The following is a 16,836-nucleotide window of genomic DNA, read 5'->3' on the forward strand; positions in this document are numbered from 1 at the left end:
TTGTAAAACGTGTTCAGCTGACATTTCTCGAGGGGGTGTAACTGCAAAGACTTTCATCACTTCGGGATTACTCCACCACTTGAAATCAAAACACCCGGACAAATATGCGGACTAAGATCAAATCACAAGCACTGACAGCGAGAGACGGTTCAGCGCTGCCTCTCATGTGCTTGATGAGAAGAGGAACAGACTTATGGCTGATAAAGCAGAGAAGCTAATGTTCATTAAAAAGAACCTCCCACTTTTCCTTAATAAGTAGACAAGGCTGGCTTATCATAAGCTTATCTAGTTCTACATGTCTACTCTATACCAACTTTCCTGAGCAATTTTCATTGTGAGTTATAATTCAACATCTCAGGTTATCATTAGGGGGAAATGACAGCAGCACAGTGTTCAATATATTGTACTTTCGGTATCTAAATGATACAATGTTGTTTACATTGCTCATGAGGACAGACCACCTTATTTGCAGATTCTTGAAATTGTAATTTCATTTGTAATTGATTGTGGATTTTGTATCCAGTTTTCACTTTGTGTATCTTTATACAATGTTTACTACTTTGCTTATGAGGACAGACAGCCTTATTTACAGATTCTTGAAATTCAATTGTAATTTCATTTGTAAATAGTTATATTCATGTGGATTTATCCAGTTTGCACATTTGTATGCATGCACTTATAGGTGCATTTGTTGTTGTTGAAGCCCTGGCTGTTACAGTCTTTATTTACACTATTTTGTTGTAGGCCTACTGGCCTAGATGTTTATGCAGTTTTAAAACACATTGGCTTTGTTCTGAATGCACTTTGTTGTAGTTATCCTACAGAGAAAAGAAAATGCACTTGACTTGTAATGAATGTACTGTATGCATTCAAAAGTGCTGAATAAATGTTTTATGGACCCATAATAGTGATTATTATTTAAGTTAAGTTTTGCCATAATCATGTATTTTTCCATAATCAGGTAGCTGAACAACATTGGTAAAAATGTATACATTATATATATATATATTTCTATTAATCATTTTCGGCCTTTCGGCATTCGGTTTTCGGCCAACTGTTTCCTATTTTCGGTATCGGTTTCGGCCAAGAATTTCCCATTCGGTGCACCCCTAGTTTCTGGTCCTCTTTCAGTTGAGACAGTGTAGATGAAGGATGTGTCAGGATGTAGAACTCTTGTGTGAACATTGGATAAAAAGCCAGGTTCATATTCTTGTTTTATGTTGACATATTAGAGTCAAAGGTTTGCACAGAGCGAAATATCTTTGTGTTGCGCCAGAAATCAGAAAATACTACATTAAAAAGTCATTTCCTGCATTTGTCTACTGATAAAGTGTAATATAGATAATGTACAGGCTTTCAGATTGCTGTAGTTCACTAAACAGAGACATTAACGACATGTTTGGCGTTGAAAATGTCAGAAAAAGTGAAAGAATGGGAGATAAATATCCCCAAATCTCAAAATGGTATTATATGTTTTGTGTGTTTGTGGTCCTCTTTCAGTTGACACACTGTAGGTGAAGGATGCTTCAGGAAAATACCAAACACTGGATGTCTTTCAGTCGCCAACATGTGTTTTTGAGACACTGATATTAACGGGGAAATCCTGCAGGACTCAAATGCCTCGTCTCTGTTCCCTCATTCCACTCATTTGGGAGTGATTACCCATCATCCCCGGGGGTGCAGAGGAAAGGCAGCATTACGAGCGTTACCCCCTGTCTGCACGTTGTTTCTCTTTCAGAAACACAGAGGACTGTTTATATGATGCGATCACAGGCACGCTGCAAACAGTGTCCGCGAAAAGTCGAGTCCAGTGTCTATGAGTGTCATTTTTATTTGTTATAGTTTGGGAAGATTTAAAATCGGTAGGGAAAGCCAGCTAAGTCGGTAGGCGGTAGAAACATGTCAAAAGCGGTAGACTACCACCCAAATTGGTAGGGTTGGCAGGTATGCATCTGGGGGGATGTGGGCAGCACCACAAAGGGCAGAAGGTGAAGGATACCTTGCAAAGTCCAAATGTCCCACTTGACCGATGTCTGTTTATCGGCTCTTTGGTCCTGGCTTAAAGGCTCAGAAATGACCACCGTTGAACCATAGTTTGTTATGACCAGTGTGTGGGCAGGTGTCCAAGGTTGGAGATAAGAGGCGCATTCACACCGCAGTTCTTTTCCCACTTTAGTTGCGATATAGTTCCAAAATGTTGAGTTCACACCAAAAAGAGCGGCAACTAAAATGAGTTCATCAGAACCTTTTTTAACCCCTTTTCAGTCCCTGCTAGAGGGCAGAGACTTTAGTGGGAGAAAAAGGTTCCTATGTCTGATTGGCTGGGCGGATTGCAAACCACGCCCTGTAAAACTCCCAAAAGGTTTTGTGAAGCCACCATTTTATTATCCTCGCATTAGCATTATTAGCATTAGCATTAGCCTAGCGCACAAACGCAGAGAGACTAACTTATGGCAACACCAAAATAAAACATGGGAGCGGTGGAGATGAGGAGGTGAAGCTGCTGGGAGTCCCAGCAGCTTCACCTCCTCACAGGTCACATTCCGACCATTATTTAAAACAATAGGTGCTTTCACACCGTCTACAGTTTGATTTGTATAGAGGGAGCTCTGTGGCTGAAAGGCCAGCTATTAGGTGTGGCGTTTTTATCATAGGTGATCAGAGCTAACTACCTGCCGTCAGATTTCATTTAAAAAACAGATCTGATTTTAAGACTATTTCTGCGCTCATAAAGAATGATAAGAATAAGAATAATGCGTATTGAACTGGTTTCATTAATTAGTGAGTTTATTTAACACTAGAACCGCCAATCGGGTCAATTTGTGTGATGTGTGTTGTGTGTGCAATGTAACTTTTTTTCAATAAAATATTAAAGTCTCCCAGTCCGTGACTTTTCCTGAAAGTGTGTTATGTAGCACCCTATGTTGTTAAAAATTGCATTCTAATAGCGGGATTTAACGGGTTTAGGTAGGCCTATACAAAAACCTCTGGCGGTTCTAGTGTTAAGGTAATTAGGTACAGTAGAAGCCCTTTTTTATCAGTAACGAATTTAGCAGTTGAACATAAAAGTCAACTGACTGAGGGTCACTTGCAATGACAGTGTTGTGTCTAACTGTAAGCTTGTCACTCAGAGTAACCTACAGTTAATTTAGCTGCTGGAGAAGAAAGATCAGGGGGGAGGGGGGGAGAGAGCTGTGGTTGATGGGCCACTAGTTGTGCAAATACACAGCTGAGAGCTGCCGTTTCATTCAGACTGTTTAAAAAACTGTTACAACGGACTATTTTTCAAGATAGTCCGTTGTAACTGATCAAGGATCAAGGGTCCCAGACCCCCCCATACCCCAAAAATATTTTTATTTTAGATCTACATGAATCACACAAACTACCTATTTTGGATTCAAAACGGCGAATATGTTTACTGCCGACGAGGCTCCATTAAAATATAAATATTTTTAGTGAATTACTGAGTTTAGCCACGTTAATAACGTTTTAATGAAGTTGAATACAGTATATTCATATTTGTCAGTGATTTCATGTCAATTCGGCAAACATAAACATGTGTGTGTGTGTGTGTGTGTGTGGGTGTGTGTGTGTGTGTGTGTGTGTGTGTGTGTGTGTGTGTGTGTGTGTGTGTGTATAGGTGTGTGTGTATTGTTACTCTTACAAACAAAATCAATGACCTCTTGCCTTTGACCAGTATAGTGTTATCAACAGCTCCCGGAAACGTAAGTTCTAATAATATTACACTAGATAGTAAACTAGAATGCTTTTCAGCCATAAACCTTGAACAATTAAATTCAATGATTCTCTCTTCTAAACCATCAACGTGTATCTTAGACCCGATTCCAACTAAGCTGTTAAAAGAAGTTTTTCCATTAATTAGCACTTCTTTATTAAATATTATGAATATGTCTTTATTATCAGGCTATGTTCCAAAATCATTCAAAGTAGCAGTGATAAAACCGCTTCTTAAAAAGCACAACCTCGATCCAGAGGTTTTAGCCAACTATAGACCTATTTCTAATCTTCCGTTCCTCTCAAAAATTCTTGAGAAAGCAGTCGCAAAACAGCTGTGTGATTACTTAAGAAACTATGATTTATTTGAAGATTTTCAATCTGGCTTTAGAACACAACATAGCACAGAGACAGCTCTGGTTAAAGTCACAAATGACATTCTAATAGCCTCTGACAAGGGACTTGTCTCTATTCTTGTCTTGCTCGATCTTAGTGCTGCATTTGATACTATCGACCATGATATCCTATTGCAAAGACTAGAGCACTTAGTTGGCATACAGGGAACTGCTTTAGGCTGGTTTAGGTCTTATCTATCTGAACGCTCTCAGTTTGTACGTGTCAACGATGAATCTTCCATGCAAACCAAAGTTAGCCATGGAGTGCCACAGGGCTCAGTGCTTGGACCTATTTTGTTCACCCTATATATGCTTCCGTTAGGCAATATTATAAGGAATCATTCTGTAAACTTTCATTGTTATGCGGATGATACTCAACTATATTTATCAATCAAGCCTGATGAAATTAATCATCTAAATAAAATTCAAGACTGCCTCAAGGACTTAAAAACGTGGATGACCTTAAATTTTTTGATGTTAAACACGACCAAAACTGAAGTTATTGTACTTGGCCCGAAGAATCTACGAAACAAATTATCTAAAGATATATTAACTATGGATGGCATTAATTTGGCCTCCAGTGAGACTGTAAGGAATCTTGGTGTTATATTTGATCAGGATTTATCCTTTAACACCCACATAAAATCCATTTCAAGGACCGCCTACTTCCATCTACGTAACATTGCAAAAATCAGGCATATCTTGCCTCAAAACGATGCAGAGAAACTAGTCCATGCATTTGTTACTTCAAGGCTGGATTATTGTAACTCCTTATTATCAGGGTGTACCAAGAAGTCAGTCAAGTCGCTTCAGCTGATTCAAAATGCTGCAGCTCGTGTACTAACCAGAGTTAGGAAAAGGGACCACATTACTCCTGTTCTGGCTGCCTTACACTGGCTCCCTATAGAACACAGGATAGAATTTAAAATTCTTCTTCTCGCCTACAAAGCCCTTAATGGGCAGGCGCCATCTTACCTTAAAGAACTCATTATACCCTATTGTCCTACTAGGGCATTGCGTTCCAAGAATGCAGGGTTGTTGGTTGTTCCTAGAGTCTCTAAAAGTACAATGGGAGCCAGAGCCTTTTCTTATCAAGCTCCACTTTTGTGGAATCAGCTTCCAGTTTGTGTTCGGACGGCAGACACCCTATCCGTTTTTAAGAGTGCGCTTAAGACCTTCCTTTTTGATAAAGCTTATAGTTAGGGCTGATTAGATTCAGCCCCTAGTTTTGCTGATATAGGCTTAGTTTGTCGGGGGACATCTTACTTCTTCCTTCTCTCTGTCTATACCTGTGTACTCTCATGTTCCGATTAACCCAGCTTCCCCAAATTTCTTTCTTTTTGGTGTCTATATACGCCGGGATCCGGAGTCATGGATGATCCTGCGGTCCTGTGTCATGGATTGCGAGTCCTGGATCTTGAGTCGTGGCTGCGGTCCTGGATCATAAGTCCTGGATGGATATCCTCGTGGATTCATCTTCTTATTATACACACATGCATTTCAAAACATTTGGACTACCTATGTTGCAAATGTATTATCTTTTCAATTTACACACGGCATCTATTGCACGTCTGTCCGTCCTGGGAGAGGGATCCCTCCTCTGTTGCTCTCCCTGAGGTTTCTCCCATTTTTCCCTTTAAACTGTGGGGTTTTCTCTGGAAGTTTTTCCTTGTACGATGTGAGGGTCTAAGGACAGAGGGTGTCGTATTGTCATGCTGATATTCTGTACAAACTGTGAAGTCCACTGAGACAAATGTAACATTTGTGATATTGGGCTATATAAATAAACATTGATTGATTGATTGATTGTGTGGTTAAAACACTTTCATGAAGTGAAGGAGGTTTTCCTTCTATAAAACAGCTGTGGGCAGCAGTGACTGTCACGGACATGAATTCATGAATTCATAGATCAAGGCAGACTGGTGCACACACTCTCCTGTCCTGCCAGACGACACGCCCGTTCTAAGCCATGTCCCTCACTCCTCACATCCCTAGCTGCATCCCCACAAAGTGTATTATGTTGTTACATCGTTTCAGATGTTATGTGCAAACTTGTCACCTTTCGGCGAAATTCGCCGTTTTGAATCCAAAATAGGTAGTTTGTGTGATTCATGTAGATCTAAAATAAAAATAGTTTTGGGGTATGGGGGGGTCTGGGACCCGGAGTAATCTGCGGCTGTGAGCTGTTATGTGCCATCATGACACGCATGGTGTTCTTTTTTATATATATTATAATGAAGTGCGAGCTGTGTGCTCAAGTCTTCCTGCCTGTTGGCTCTGCTCTCATGGATGTATAATAAGGCTCTGCTGCTCCGAGATGATGGTCTAGCTTCAGCAGCTACATTACCTATGGGTGCGTTCGTTAATATTAACTGAGCGTCCGGAGTCACTGTGGCACAGACTGGACCGCTGGTGAACAGCTGATGTGATGTGAACTGAAAAGTTTTTCTGTGGCAATATTATTTAAGGAATCGTTGAGCTAGCTAGCTAGCATACATTTTCACTATCTGCTAACGTTAGCTTTAGCCTAGTTTTTTTCATAGGCTATAAACAGATATAAGTATATATACTACTTGAGTAAAAGTAGAAGCACTCAGATATTGTAATAGAATAAAAGTAGAAGTACTCAGATCTTGTACTTGAGTAAAAGTAGAAGTACTCAGATCTTGTACTTGAGTAAAAGTAGAAGTACTCAGATCTTGTACTTGAGTAAAAGTAATAGTACCAGAGTGTAGGAATACTCTGGTACAGTAAAAGTCCAGCATTCAAAATGTTCCTCAAGTAAAAGTAGAAAATAATTATCATCAAAATATAGTTAAAGTAGCGACAGTAAAAGTAGTCATTGTGCAGATTGTTCCATTTCAGAATAATAGATATGATATGTTTTATAATGATTGATCATGAAAGTGTTCTCAAAGCTGGTAAAGGTGCAGCTAGTCTGAATGACTTTGTATACTGCAGGGTAGCTTGTGGATTTACTCCAGGTGGAACTAAAGTCTGATTTAACATTGATTATATTTCACATCATTCATCCACATCTGTAAAGTAACTAAAGGTATTAAATACATGTAGTGGAGTAGAAGTACACCATGTACCTCTGAACTGTAGTGGGGTAGAAGAACAAAGTAGCAAAACATTGAAATACTTAAATAAAGTACAAGTATCTCAAAATTGTGCCCAAGTATAGTACTTGTTGAGTTTATGAACTTAGTTACTTTACACAATGTGGCTATAAAGATAGAAAGACTAAGCCTTGCATAGAGGCATGAAAATACATTTTCAAAATGCTCAACAGTGCTGCCAAAATTATAAACTTTAAAAATTAAAATAAATGCTTTTATATATTTCTATTAGATGTGACTCTTTGGCGTTTCTGTTATTATTAACACTGCTGCTTTAGTTGTTCTGACTGCTGAAATCCTCTGTTATTCCTCATTTTAAAGCCGATATTCCGTGGGGTGGGGGAGCCGGGGGCTCGGATCCTTGTCACCTTTTTCATACAGATGAGTTTGCATCCCAAAGCCTCAGTCACCTTAATTCATGTAATAAAAACATCTCAGGTCAGTAACACTCAAAGCTAAATGTGCAATGCCATGTTCAGCTATGTTACTATGTATAATGTTATTGTTGTTACATCAGAAGATGTACATATTGGAATGATTTCTTAACTTACAGTAGGCTATTTTTTACAATGTGTGTTGGAAGGATTTATAAAATTTCTATGAATATTGTCATTATTGAAGGCTTTTAGAGAAGGATGAACTATAAGCCTAAATTACATAACATTTTATACCTAAAAACATAAAAACCACAATAAATAAATCACATATATTGTAGTTATTTTTACCTCCCGTATTGCTTTCAACCCACCAGCTTTTATGGTGTTGTTACATCACTAACTGTAAGCTTGTCACATACAGTCTATGGTCACTCAGAGTAACCTACAGTTAATTTAGCTGCTGGAGAAGAAAGATCAGGGGGTGAGGGGGGAGAGAGCTGCCGTTTCATTCACACTGTTTAAAAAACGGTAACAACGGACTATTTTTCTTAGCGGATGCATGTCAATTTAAATCAATACAACTATTTTTGAAATCAATAAAAACATTTTCTAAATCCATAAAAGCATTTAAATTAATATTGTGAGTCATGTCGTTACTTTGTTGAGAATGTGGCCAAACAACATTATTTTGTTAAATAACAACATGGTGATGTTTTGTAAATGATTACATGTCTCTTATTTAGCACAGAGTATGATATCCATGACATATGGATCTTAACAAAGTTCCGCTGTACATCCAGCGTACTGTATCTGACTTTATTTCACATGAGCTCCAGTGTGGAACCCCACTGCACCCCCTGGTGGATCAATGATCCATTGCAGCTGGCTTCATTATAATTACATTTATCTATCACGGGGGCGGTCTCAAGTCAAGCTGGAGGTTTTCCCTTGAGCGAGGGCAGACCACGTACCAACCACGGCCCTCGCGTTTCAAACTGTCTGAAATGAATCGCTACATCTGTATATGATTTTTCTTTTTTTTGGTAGCGCTATTTTGAGATGTTCTGCTTTGCAACCGGATGACTGTAGTGGAAGCAGCATTGGATTCATTTGTTGTGTTTGATCCAGTTTAACTAGTAAATCACTCTTTACTCACTGAGGCACTCCATCAAGGCAGGTATATAAGAGAAAATAAATGTACAATATCACCATCTCTTTCACCACCAGATGGAGGCAGGGGGCTGGAGTTGTGCTTTGATGCCTGTTCTATATCACACAGGCTCCGCCCTCTACTGGACTCTATGGGTACTACTCTCATCAATGATACTGAGCGTTCACACGCTGAAGTTCTATAAACGTAGCCGGTCAACCAACCTTTACCACTAGTCGGCGCTGTAGGCCCTAGTCGACTAGTCGTGGAAAAAAATGGAGGTAAACGAGGTGCTGCAAAATGCTACAAAACACGTCCGACATTCTTATGTATGGCAGTACTTCAACGAAGATGTAACCAACTCCACAGTGAAGTGTCAGTTGTGTACAGCTGTACTGAAGTACAATACAAATGCATCTGCTATGCGCAACCATCTGAAGATGAAACACCCGCTGCCGACAGCTAGCACTAGCAGTAATGCTAGCACCAGTGAGCAACGGACCGGCGTCAGCACTGAACAGAGGCAAACGAACAGCAAGAAAACACGGGTCAACAGTGATGCGGATGATGAGCTACGGGATTACTGCCAGCGGACACCGCATATCCCCACAATGGATAATCCACTGGAGTGGTGGGCAGAAAACGTGCACCGCTTCCCCCGCTTTCGAGGAGCTACCTGGCTATTCCAGCCACAAGCACCCCGAGTGAGAGGGTTTTTTCCCTGGCAGGCAACACTGTCACCCGAAAGCGGTCAAGCCTCCTTCCCTCACATGTCGATGCGTTGGTGTTCAAACCAAAAATATGGAAAGGTGGACGTTATCGTGGAGGACAGCGAAGTGTTGCGCAATGCGCTGTTGCGCACTGGATTTACGTGGCATTTATGTAAACAAGAGTTTTTTGCTGTCGATTTTGGTGAGTCCAGTGTTTGTTATTTACTCAGCCATGTAACACAAATTAAAATTCAGTGTTTAATGTTACTGTATGAGTTCCAATAGAAAATACAGTTGTAAACCTCTCTTTGTGTGTCTCTATTATGACGTAACGACTAGTCGACTAGTCAACTACTATTTTGAAAAACTAGTCGACTAGTAAATATTGGTAGTTGTGAAACCCCTAGCGTCCAGTGTTCGGCAGAAGAAGGCCTCTCTGGTAGAGGCGTACCGGTTGGCAACGGAGAATCCAGGTTTAGTGAAATTTTTACTTGCTTGATTTTGGACTTCCTCTTGGTGTGTGATTCCTGGCCTGCTAGCCCCAGGCGTGGTGTCCCCCTGCCTCCCGGTTCCCAGCCGGACACCATACGTCTCGGTGTGTTCCGTCTGGAGTCAACCTCTGCTTCTTCCCCAGTTCCTGCTCCTGTCCAGGAGCCCTTCTCTGGAACTCGTCTGGCTTTTGGAGGTCCACAGAGCCTCCAAAAGGCTCCTAAGAGAGGGAGTCGCAAGTCCAGACTAGCAGCCCGAGCCCCAAGAGTCATGGTTCTGGCCCCAGTTCTGGCCCCGGCAGCCATGGTTCCAGCCTCAGTCCTGGCCCCAGCAGCCTGGTTCCGGCCCCAGTTCTGGCCCCAGCAGCCAGGATTCCGGCCCCAGTTCTGGCCCCAGCAGCCATGGTTCCGGCCCTGGTTCCGGCCCCAGCAGCCATAGTCCCTCCTCTAGTCCCTCCTTTAGTCCCTTCTCTAGTCCCTTCTCTAGTCCCTTCTCTAGTCCCTTCTCTAGTCCCCTCTCTAGTCCCCTCTCCAGTCCCATATCTAGTCCCTTCTATAGTCCCTTCTCAAGACCCCTCTCTAGTCCCTCATCTAGTCCCTTCTCCAGTCCCATCTCGAGTCCCCTCTTGAGCCCCCTCTCCAGTTTCCTCTCAAGTCCCCTCTCGAGTTCCCGCTTAAGTCCCCTCTCGAGTCCCCTCTCGAGCCCCCTCTCCAGTCCCTCTCAAGTCACCTCTCAAGTCTCCTCTCGAGTTCCCTCTCGAGTTCCCGCTCAAGTTCCCTCTCGAGTCGCCTCTTGAGCCCCCTCTCCAGTTCCCCCTCAAGTCCCCTCTCAAGTCACCTCTCAAGTTTCCTCTCGAGTTCCCTCTCAAGTTCCCTCTGAAGTCACCTCTCGAGTCCCCTCTCAAGTCACCTCTCAAGTTCCCTCTCAAGTCTCCTTTCGAGTCTCCTCTCGAGTTCCCTCTCGAGTTCCCTCTCCAGTTCCATCTCAAGTCCCCTCTCCAGTCTCTACTCAAGTCCCTACTCAAGTGCCGTTGGAGGTTCCGCTGGGGGTCCTGCCAACTCTATGTCCTGTCCCGTTGGGGGTCCCGCCGACTACTCTTCTACCGGGAGTCCTGCCAACCCTATGTCCTGTGCCGTTGGAGGTCCCGCCGACTACTCTTCTACCGGGGGTCCTGCCAACCCTGTGTCCTGTCCCGTTGGGGGTCCCGCCGACTACTCATCTGCCGGGGGTCCTGCCAACCCTGTGTCCTGTCAGAAAATGAAGACTGACTGAAAGAACTTTTGGAATTTTGGAATAATGCAATCTCCTCTCGCTGCACCTCTTGTTACCCTAGTTGCAGTTGTGCGTATGTTAATAAGCTGCCTAAGAGGAGGTGAGGTAAGGCCGTTGACAATCTTGTAAAAAAGGCAAGCATTTGCATGTTTAATGAAGTTTTCCCAGCTTAGCAAGTTGTATTTCTGGAGTATTGGGCAGTAATGCGAAAAAAAAGATTTTTTGTCCAGTATTTTGAGTGTTTGTTTGTACAATGACTCCAGTGGTTTTAATGTTGTTGTACTGGCATGTGACCAGGTAGTTAAACAATAGGTGATGTGTGAGAGAACCATAGAGTGTGTGTACATCAGAGATGCCTCAATTGACATGTAATCTCTGGTAAACCTAAAATTCGACAGACTGAATTACATATTTTTTTAACCTGAGCCTTGAAATTGAGTGTTGAATCAATCATGACTCCAAGGTATTTGTATTGTGACACCACCTGTAGCCTCTCCCCTGACACAAAAACATCTGGCGCAACACAAGAGGACTTTGTTTTGATGAAGAAGATGCATATTGTTTTACAAATATTTAGTTGCAAACAGCATTGTTCCAACCAAGTTGTTACATGAACCATGGTGTTTGTCAGTTCATTAGCCACTTGTGTCATATTGCTTCCATGTACATATATTACAGTGTCATCTGCATACATTTGGATGTTTGTGTCAGGACATACAGTACAGATGGTAAAGCATTTATAAAGAGAGAAAATAGTAATGGTCCCAGGATTTAACCTTGTGGGACCCCTGTCGAAAGATGAAGGTCAGCAGGTTTATGATTTTGAACTCTCACTTACTGAGATCGGTTAAACAAATATGATTCTAACCATCTAAGTGTTTGTGAAGAAAAGTTAAAACTGGAAAGCTTAGATATGAGTATTTTATGATTAACAGTGTCAAAAGCCTTTTTTAGGTCAAGAAACACAGCTCCAACAACACCACCTTTATCCATTTTTGATTTGATTTGTTCTGTAAAAAAACAGTTGGAGGTCTCTGTTGAGTATTTTTCCCTAAAGCCAAATTGCATTGGATGCAGAGAAAATGTACTAGTGTTTAAATGGTCAATGATTTGCTCAGACACAAGTTTCTCAGCAACCTTTGACACTGTAGGAAGGATACTAATTGGCCTGTAGTTACAGGAAGACATGGGGTCTCCACTTTTAAATATTGGGATAACTATAGCCGGCTTCCAAACACTTGGAAACATTCCATGACTGAAGGAGAGGTTAATCATTTTGGCAATAGGATTAGAAAGTGTTGTGCTGAGATCTTTTAGCATAACCATGTCCATGCCAAGTATATCCTTTGTTCTCGATGCTTTAAGTGATCCAATCACTTTTATAACTTCAGATTCAGTGATATTTCTTATGCTGAAAGCCGGCTCAATTGTATTAACATAACAAAAAAGTGTGCAGTCAGGTGAGAAACACTGTGCAATGGTTGCAACAGAATCAACGAAGTAGCTGTAAAACTTCAGCTATGTCAGCTGGATTGTTTATAAACTTTCCATTTACTTTAAGTTCAAGCTGTTTTCTTTCCTTATATTTATTTCCAGTGAATAGTTTTAACTGTTTCCAGATCATTTTAGAATTACCCCCTGCCTTGTCTATTATAGTCAAGAAGAAGTCTGCCTTAGCCTTCCGTAACTTCTTAATGACTTTGTTCCTCAGCATAGCAAAGTGATGCCTGTCATGGCTTAATTTAGTTTTGATAGATTTTTTTAGGACTAGATCACGTTCTTTTATCAGTTTTAAAATATCGTCATTTATCCAAGGGACAGAGTTTTTCTTATTTTTCTGCTTGAATTTGCAATTGAAATCTCTGATAGTGCTCTCTAATGTTTTTGAGAACATTTTACTGTCGTCTTCCTGGTCTATTTCCAGCAAAAGATCATCCCATTTAATATGTTGAACAGCATTTATAAAGGTCTCATATTTGTTTTTGGGAACAGATTTATCCTCCCAGTTGATGTTAAAATCGCCCATTATAATAACTTCTTTGTTAAAATTATATTCTCTTAATAATTTCCTTAAATTCTCATAAAATTGATTGTTTGAAGAAGGAGACCGATAGATAGCTATTACAACAAATGACATTTGTGGTGACAAAGTTATATTGACACCAACACATTCTAGTTCATTGCAATTAGACCACTGAATTTCACTACACTGGATGCTATCCTTCACATACACCATAACCCCGCCCCCTTTCGAGCCGCGTCTGTCTCTCCGGTAAATGTTAAAACCGGGCACATCAAAGGCTGCTGTAGGAGCGGACTCATGAAGCCAGGTCTCAGATAAAGCTTGTGGCTTTGAGTGTTTCTTTAGCCGTTTGTATAAAGATGGAAAAATGAGAGACACCGCTAGAGTGTGCTTCCCATATCCAAAGTTTCCAAGAGTTGTATGGGTTTGTTGGCTCAACAGATCAGTTGTCACCCTCTCACTCTTCTATCACCCTCTCTCTCTTCTCTTTATGACCCTCTCTCTCTTCTCTTGAGCACCCCTCTCTCTTCTCTTGATCTTCCATGGAAACGGCATATGATGACACCCCATAATTGACGTAGAGCTGTTGAGGGCAGGACCATTAACCATTATCTGAAGTCTGCTGCTCTGAGCATGACAGGTGTTTATATTTGAGCTAACGAGGTGTGTAGAGATCACAGGTTTCCATTGTTCTGAATGAGACATAAACCTGTTACATGTGAACGTTTTGTTGAAGAACCGTAACAGATATCGGTGACATTTCAAAGCGTGAAGCATCTCAAGGACCTTGAGCATCTGAAATGTGCTTTTTGTGTACTTTCGGGTCAATAATGTGCCCTTTTTGGTAGTTTAACTAAAGGTGTTTGTCTGCTGCTATGAGGAAATATCAGCCTGAAATTACAATGGGCTTTAATGTCATTTTTCAAGCTACGAGATCTTTTCCTATGTTTGTCATGAAAGATTATTGTGGCAGCGGGGTGTGGTTTGGGCGCTGGCTGCTGGAGTGAAGGGAGTGGCTCGGCCGGAGGCCAGACAGCTGATCGGAATCAGGTAATCAGTGCGGGAAGAAAAGCATGTCGTAACCTGGTTCTGGTCTGTTATGCAGTAGGCGGGATCCTGGAAGGTCGCCAAAGGACCTGTGAAGTTTCCCACCCGGGCAACGTTTGAGACCCGCGCATATTATTGTTTGGAGTTAATAAACGCCTGTGTTCCACCAACCTGCTCTTTCCGTCCCGATTTGAACCCTGTGTGAGCGGAGAGGCTCACAGTGGCGCCCGAACAGGGACCTGATGTCGGAAGGAGAAACCCCGCTGGGTCAGGCCCTCCAACGTCTCGCTCACATGCAGGAGACCACCACAGCATTACAGCGACAGCAGGGCGAGGCTCTGCTCGGGATCGCCTCGAGCCAGCGCGAGGACCGGCCCTTCTCCTACGCGCAGCGGCTCCTGGATGCAGCGAGCCGCTGGCTCCAGCCGGGGGTGCGCTCCGCTGAGGAAGTCGTCGGGCAGGTGGCGCTGGAGCAGTTAATCGCCGGCCTGCCATCTTCGACGGCGAATTGGGTCCAGTGCCATCGCCCCGCCAACCTGGAAGCAGCCGTCGTCCTTGCGGAGGACCACCTCTCGCTTCCCCGGCGGAGCATGAAAGAGGAGCCCCGACCACCAGCCGTCTCAGCGGGCAGACCCGTCCCAGCCCCGAGGAGGAGGTGTCCTGGAGCAGCCGGCATTCCCTCCCCTTATTTAGGCGCAATGGATGTCCACTTGCGGGAGACGACAGACAGTGGTGCGGTTAGCCAAAGTGACAATGGATGTCCACTTGCGGGAGACGACAGACAGTGGTGCGGTTAGCCAAAGTGACAGACCTAATGTTAGACCAATTTACAGGCAATGGACGTCCACTCTCGGGAGAGAGACCTCCAGCATGTGTCCCTGACATGGAGACTCTGTTTATTTCACTCATCCAGGACAGAGACCGGGGAAATCTCCTCTCTGTGGCCCCTCCAAGACCCCCAAAGGACGGACCACAGACCTCCAGCATGTGTCCCTGACATGGGCACCTCCATAACCTTGCACACCGTGAGTCCCCGGACTCCCGGACTTAAGCACTCCCCCACGGACTAAACCCAGATGTTCACACCCTACAGAACTCCATGCCCCTGGTTAACCTAAAGGGGGTGGATTTTGCGGTGCTTTACCGTCGGCACATCGGTATCCATATTCGGCCTTATTCACGGCACCACCACCCCTTCTGTGGAGGATATTCTCATGCTCCTGGTAACCCTTTAAATAGTCTGATACTGTCAGGGCTCATCACCGCACTTTACAAGCCATAAATAATGTTTAAATGGTCGGGGAAAGTGTTTTTAAACGTCTGGAAGAGAGTTGTAGCCTGTCATTTTGCAGGATATCATTTAACATGTAACCTCTCCTGGAAATGCACAGAATATGTCCATTTCCAGGAGAGGTTCCATGTTAAATTATATCCTGCAAAATGACAGGCTATAAGCCAGGAAAAAGTGTTTGAAAGGCGGGGAAAAGTTGTTTAAAATAGTCGGAAAAGTGTTTTTAAACGTCTGGAAGAGAGTTGTTGCCTGTCATTTTGCAGGATATCATTTAACATGGAACCTCTCCTGGAAATGCGCAGAGTATGTCCATTTCCAGGAGAGGTTCCATGTTAAATTATATCCTGCAAAATGACAGGCTATAAGCCAGGAAAAAGTGTTTGAAAGGCGGGGAAAAGTTGTTTAAAATAGTCGGAAAAGTGTTTTTAAACGTCTGGAAGAGAGTTGTTGCCTGTCATTTTGCAGGATATCATTTAACATGGAACCTCTCCTGGAAATGCGCAGAGTATGTCCATTTCCAGGAGAGGTTCCATGTTAAATTATATCCTGCAAAATGACAGGCTATAAGCCAGGAAAAAGTGTTTGAAAGGCGGGGAAAAGTTGTTTAAAATAGTCGGAAAAGTGTTTTTAAACGTCTGGAAGAGAGTTGTTGCCTGTCATTTTGCAGGATATCATTTAACATGGAACCTCTCCTGGAAATGCGCAGAGTATGTCCATTTCCAGGAGAGGTTCCATGTTAAATTATATCCTGCAAAATGACAGGCTATAAGCCAGGAAAAAGTGTTTGAAAGGCGGGGAAAAGTTGTTTAAAATAGTCGGAAAAGTGTTTTTAAACGTCTGGAAGAGAGTTGTTGCCTGTCATTTTGCAGGATATCATTTAACATGGAACCTCTCCTGGAAATGCGCAGAGTATGTCCATTTCCAGGAGAGGTTCCATGTTAAATTATATCCTGCAAAATGACAGGCTATAAGCCAGGAAAAAGTGTTTGAAAGGCGGGGAAAAGTTGTTTAAAATACTCTGATACCTCCAGGGCGCATCACCGCATTTTACAAGCCAGGGAAGGTGTCGGAATCCTGGGTAAACATTGTTTAAATAGTCTGACACCTGGCACTGTATTTGCCCCTGGGAGAGGTTCCATGTTAAATTATATCCTGCAAAATGACAGGCTATAAGCCAGGAAAAAGTGTTTGAAAGGCGGGGAAAAGTTGTTTAAAATACTCTGAT

Source organism: Notothenia rossii (assembly GCF_949606895.1).
Source record: "Notothenia rossii genome assembly, contig: scaffold_183, whole genome shotgun sequence".
NCBI lineage: Eukaryota > Metazoa > Chordata > Actinopteri > Perciformes > Nototheniidae > Notothenia > Notothenia rossii.